Below are 6,576 nucleotides of genomic sequence, written 5' to 3' on the forward strand. Positions count from 1 at the left end.
ATATTTCTCTTATTAGCAGAGAAACAAATATTGTACTGAATGTGTCCTCTCTATTCGTCCAAGAAATGCCACTTTAAATTAGATATAATTTCTCTCTTATAAAATTGGAAAAGATTAAACATGAGGAAGATGCTATGAGATGGGCAGACTCACCCACCACTGGTGCTGGTGGCTATGAGCTGGATCCCTTTGTGGAAAACACTTGGGAAGAGGCATCAAGTGCCTTCATAAACATGTATGCACTGGGACCTGGGGTCCCCGTGTGTTAAAATATGTATCTATCACAGTGTTATTTCTTTTAAATATATATGTTTATGTTTTTATTGATTTCAAAGAGAGGAAGGGAGAGGGAGAGAGAGAGAGAAACATCAATGATGAGAATCATCAATTAGCTGCCTCCTGCATACCTTCTACTGGGGATCAAGCCGACAACCTGGGCATGTCCCCTGACCTGGAATTTAACCGTGACCTCCTGGTTCATAGGTGGACGCTCAACCACTGAGCCATGCTGGCTGGGCACAGTGTTCTTTCTTTTTTCCTTTCTTTTTTAAATATGGAATGCTTCACGAATTTGCATGTCATCCTTGTACAGGGGCCATGCTAATCTTCTCTGTATCATTCCAATTTCAGTATATGTGCTGCTGAAGCAAGCACCACAGTGTTATTTCTAATAGTAAAATATCCAGTGTCTATCAATAGGGGAATTATTGATTTAAAGATCAATAGCCATTGGAAAATATAAAAATGAATAGACTCATATGAGATATAAGACAATATGAAACACAGCTCTTCATCTGGATGATCAGAATTTTTTCAATAAAGAATATAGTACCGCCCTGACCGGTTTGGCTCAGTGGATAGAGCGTCGGCCTGCGGACTGAAGGGTCCCAGGTTCGATTCCGGTCAAGGGCATGTACCTGGGTTGCGGGCACATCTCCAGTAGGGGGCGTGCAGGAGGCAGCTGATCGATGTTTCTCTCTCATCGATGTTTCTAACTCTCTATCCCTCTCCCTTCCTCTCTGTAAAAAAAAAAAAAAAATCAATAAAATATATTTTTTTAAAAAAAGAATATAGTACCAATATGGGACTGAGATTCTTCTATATTATTTTTTAAATTCTGAACTTATAGCTCAAAATGTGATGATAATCTTTTATTTTTCCATTTTAAATGATTTAGGTTATGAAACTTAAAAGTGGTATTATATATGCAGGCTTTACTCCAATTCAGAGTTGCACTTTGATTAAAGTCAAGTTGAAATGACAACTAGACACTCAACATGATATGTTTGTGTGTCTAACATAATCCCTCCCTTTTTTTTTCCTTTTAATTCCCAGTGTTAAAAGGAAGCTACATAATGACTGGGTTATGAAAATTAAATTTATTTCAACCCTAAATTGCTTTGGATCCTGCTCCTTAGACAGTGTTCATTCGTTAGTTTTGGAATCCTTGAAGAGACTTGAGGATAATGGGTAAGTACAGTAGTTTATGTACATGAATATTCTGTGACTTTCAGGCTTTTTTTTTTTCCAAATTATAAGAGGAAGTTTATTTAGAGTTACAGAGTTAGAAAGAAGTGAGCCAATTGGGCTGTGTGGGCTCAGGAAACAAGCAACAGAGGCAGAAGAAGGGCCCTGGAGCTTAGGAGGGAGAAAGGCAAAGGTAATGCCCTGGAGGGAAAAAGAGGGGGAAGGGAAAGGCTCGGGTGTGCTCCCCAGAGGGAGAGTGCACCTCGGCTTTTTGTAATTGATAAGCCCATGGCAGCCTTGGAGCTATCAAATTGGCTGTTAGAAAAATCAACGTTAATTATTCCATCCGTTTGACAAGTTTAGATTTTTAGGAGGAAATTGAAATTATTTGTCCAATGATGGGTCCTCCTGGCAACAGTTTGGCTCATTTGTTGTTTGTTGCTATAATCGATCGGAATAAATCAAGACAGGTATATCCATAACTATATTTTCCTTGTGGTTCCTTTTTTTTTTTGTATTTGCTGTTAAATGGTGGTGTTCTTTAAAGTTCTGTAGGTAGCCAATGTTAACTCTCACTTTCCGTGCAATTCTTGGAAATTCATGTACACATACATTCTAATGTTATGTATTTTTAATTTATGTAGTAGTACTGAGGAGAATTTAAATGCCCAGTGTCCATAGTTTCCCATAGATTTGGTGCTTGGTGGTTGTAAACACTGAGATTATCTACAGCGGTTCTCAACCTGTGGGTCGCGGCCCCTTTGGCGGTTGAACGACCCTTTCACAGGGGTCGCCTAAGACCATCCTGTATATCAGATATTTACATTACGATTCATAACAGTAGCAACATTACAGTTATGAAGCAACGAAAATAATGTTATGGTTGGGTCACAACATGAGGAACTGTATTTAAAGGGCCAGAAGGTTGAGAACCACTGATCTAGAAGGTGCGTTGTTGTTGTTTTCCCCAACTAGCCAGCACTTTCTGTTTTGCTCTGAAAAGCACCCATTTTGCAATGGTCAGGAGTTCGTCTTGGAGCCCAGGGTTGTGCTTCCTGGTATTTACCGTGTCTCCTGGGATTTGGTTGATGATACATTCAGCCCAAGGGCGTCAGTCAACTAGCTAGGCTTTTCAGTTGTTCCCTGGGCCCCTCTCCTAAATCTGGAAGCAAAAGAGCATTCTCAAGTGCTACAGTGTCATCCTGCTTTCCGGAAGCTCACTGCCACTGGAGTGTCCGTCACCCCGATAGGAGGGGAGCGGGGGCCACTCCATCCCCAGGTGCAACATATTCCTGCTCCTGGAGTTTCCTGTAATGAGCCTTGAGCTGAGCCAGATGAAACCACGTTTATCCCAGTCCATAACTGGCCAGCTGTTAAATGGGAGCTAGCATGGCTCCCAAGAAAGCTGAAAACAAACTCCTCTCAAAAAATTTCCGTTTTGCCGAAACCGGTTTGGCTCAGTGGATGGAGCGTCGGCCTGCGGACTGAGGGGTCCCAGGTTCGATTCCGGGCAAGGGCATGTACCTGGGTTGCGGGCACACCCCCGGTGGGGGATGTGCAGGAGGTGGCTGATCGATGTTTCTCTCTCATCGATGTTTCTGACTCTCTATCTCTCTCCCTTCCTTTCTGTAAAAAATCAATAAAATATATTAAAAAACAAAATTTCCATTTCAAAAATGATTACTTATTCTGGTTACAATTTTGTGTGATAATTTCACGAAGTTTTGTATCAGCAAAGTGAGCACTTACTATTAATTATGTCACAGAATGCATGTTGGCCTGTTGCAAGACATATGCTGAAACGTTCACCCTTCTATAGCTTGACCATTTCCCAGAAATGTGCAAATAACTACCAGGCGGTTATTTATTTATTTTTTACTTAAATATATATATATATATATATGATGATTTCAGAGAGGAAGGGAGAGGGAGAGGGAGAGAGATAGAAACATTAATGATGAGAGAGAATCATTGATCCTGCACGCCCCCTACTGGGGATCAAGCCCGCAACCTGGGGATGTGCCCTTGATCGGAATCGAACCCAGGACCTTTCAGTCTGCAGGCCGATGCTCTATCCACTGAGCCAAACCGGCTAGGGCCCAGGCAGTTACTTTTTGTCAATTACCCATTTCAGAGGCAGATTATTGCATTGGTAAGCATGCAATGCCCTTTGGTAGGGTTGCTGTGAAGCCAGACAGAGCTGGCTTCGGTCCTAGTGCCATTAGCTCTTCTTCAATCTTTCCATCTTTAAGTGGGAATACCTACCTTACCATCTAATAAAAGTTTCCTGGCTGCAGTGGCTCAGTGATTGAGCACCGACCTATGAACCAGGAGATCATGGTTGGATTCCTGGTCAGGACATATCCCTAGTGTGGGGTGTGCAGGAGGCAGCTGGTCAGTGATTCTCTCCCATCATTGATGTTTCTATCTCTCTCTCCCTCTCCCTTTCTCTCTGAAGTAATATATAATAAAGAGATAATATGCAGCCGAGACCAGTTTGGCTCAGTGGATAGAGCGTCGGCCTGTGGACTGAAGGGTCCCAGGTTCGATTCCAGTCAAGGGCATGTATCTGGGTTGCGGGCACATCCCCAGTAGGAGATGTGCAGGAGGCAGCTGATTGTTTTTTCTCTCTCATCGATGTTTCTAACTCTCTATCCCTCTCCCTTCCTCTCTGTGAAAAATCAATAAAATATATTTTTTAAAAAAAAGATAATATGCAATTGACTGTCACACTCTCGCACAAGATGGCCACCACAAGATGGCCAGCAGGGGAGGGCAGTTAAGGGGGACCGGGCTGGCAGGGGAGGGCAGTTGGGGCAATCTGGCCTGCAGGGGAGCAGTTAGGCATCGATCAGGCAGGCAGGCGAGCGGTTGGGAGCCAGCAATCCCAGATTGTGAGAGGGATGTCTGACTGCCAGTTATGGGATCGGGCCTAAACCAGCAGTCGGACATCCCCTGAGGGGTCCCAGATTGGAGAGGGTGCAGGCTGGGCTGAGGGACAACCCTCCCCCCAGTGCACAAATTTTGTGCACCGGGCCTCTAGTATATGTATATGTGTATTTATTGCCTAAATTAATTCACATGAGGTGCCCAACTTAACGTCTGGAACAATGGGCACGCCCCACATGGGGATTGAACCTGTAGCCCAGGCATGTGCCCTGACTGGGGATCAAATCATGACCTCCTGGTTCACAGGTTGATGCTCAGCCACTGAGCCATGCCTGCTGGGCTGGAAATTTCTTCTTCAGTAGAAACAATACAAAGTGTTGTACTAATATCACCACATTATGGAGTAAATAAATCTGTGTGTCAGTGAGGATTTAATAATTACAGTATTTTCTGTGGGTAAATGGATTTATAGCCACCCGAGAAATGAGCCCTATTTAGAATTAGCTTCATTCAGGAAAACCAAGTTTGACATCAGGTTTGTGTTTCCCAGGCCTGTCAGGGAGTTTTCCATGCCAAGAGGAGCGAACACTTTTTGCTACTGTATAAAAGCCAATGTCATTGTCACTGGAGGTAAGAGAACATCAATGTTGCACAGAGATTTTCTATGTTGCAAACGGTGCTCTCCTTAATGAACAGTCATAGAATTTTCATAAAGCTGTATCATTTTACTGCTGGGAAAACCTTTTAGAGAATTTAAAAATGTATATAAAGTCAAAACTGTCTGCCTTTTGTTTGCTTTTGTTAATCCTCACCCGGGGATATTTTTTCATTGATTTTTTTTAGAGAGAATGGAAAGGAGGGGGAAAGACAGAGAGAGAGAAACATGGATGTGAGAGATACACATCGACTGGTTGCCTCCCATCCTGACCAGGGCTGGGGATTGAGCTCAAGCCTCCAACCGAGGTATAGGCCCTTGACTGGAATCGAACCCAGGACCCTTCAATCCTCAGGCCAGCACTCTAGCCACTGAGCCATATTGGCCAGGGCTTTTTTTTTTTTTTTTTTGGTAGCTTCTGGGTTCTTAGAAGACCTTCCGTAGCCCAACAATATGTGAAGCAAATTCCTCTGTATTTCAATGTTATTTTTTATTGTTTCGTTTTACATTTTAACTTTAGTTCTTTAATGTATCTAGAACTTATTTCAATGTGTGAGAGCATGTGTTCTTAGCTTGGGACCTAGGTGTGGGTTTTCAGGAGTCCTATAGCCCCTGAAACTGAATACACTTGGGTGTTTATGTACATTTTTCCAGAGAGAAAGTTAAAAATTTTATCAAATCATCAAAAGGGGTCCATGACCAAAAAAATCAATAGTCGTGGTTTAGAGTTATCAGAGAAGAAGGCCACGGATATAGCTTTAAAAAATGCCAACATCTAGCCCTAACTGGTTTGGCTCAGTGGATAGAGCGTCGGTCTGCAGATTGAAGGGTCCCAGGTTCGATTCTGGTCAAGGGCATGTACCTTGGTTGCAGGCACATCCCCAGTGGGGAGTGTGCAGGAGGCAGCTGATGGATGTTTCTCTCTTGTCAATGTTTCTAACTCTCTATTCCTCTCCCCTCCTCTCTGTAAAAAATCAATAAAATATATATTTTTTAAAATGCCAACATCTAAGGGCTAAGTAGGGTAGAAGATGGGAAACTAGGTTATCTGCTGAGAATAAGGACCACGATGATCTAAGAAGCTGGGAAAGGTGGAGGACGGACGGGAATATTCTTTGAGCCTCAGATTCCTCATCTGTGATGCTGGGGTTCTGATTAGTGCAATGGCTTTGAGCCTGGGCTCTGGAGTCCGATTGTTTAGGAACAAATCCTAGCTCCCTTACCAGCAAGTTGTATGGCCTTGAGCAGGTTATTTAACTTCTTTAAGTTTCAGTCTCATCGGTAAGGTGAAGTTGATAACAGTACCTACTCTTAAGGTGTGGTTCATTGGTTGAGCGTTGACCTATGAACCAGGAGGTCATGGTTCAATTCCCAGTCTGGGCACATGCCTGGGTTGCAGACTCGATCCCCAGTGTGGGGGCATGCAGGAGGCAGCTGATCAATGATTCTCTCTCATCATTGATGTTTTCCTGTCTCTCTGCCTCTCCCGTCCTCTCTGAAACCAATAAAAATATTTTGTTGTTGTTGTTGTTGTTGTTAATCCTCACCTGAGGATTTTTCCCATG

The 6,576-nt window shown here is 43.1% G+C and overlaps 1 non-coding gene across 1 annotated transcript; it reads right to left on the reverse strand.

Moving 5' to 3' along the window:
* Positions 1–547: 547 nt before the first annotated feature.
* On the reverse strand, positions 548–654 carry LOC111824848. The gene has a single exon (XR_002827920.1). It is a non-coding gene; the product is annotated as a U6 spliceosomal RNA (small nuclear RNA).
* Between the last annotated feature and the right edge of the window lie 5,922 nt (positions 655–6,576).

This window comes from Myotis lucifugus, unplaced genomic scaffold, assembly GCF_000147115.1.
Source record: "Myotis lucifugus unplaced genomic scaffold, Myoluc2.0 scaffold_8963, whole genome shotgun sequence".
In the NCBI taxonomy this organism is placed as follows: Eukaryota; Metazoa; Chordata; class Mammalia; order Chiroptera; family Vespertilionidae; genus Myotis; species Myotis lucifugus.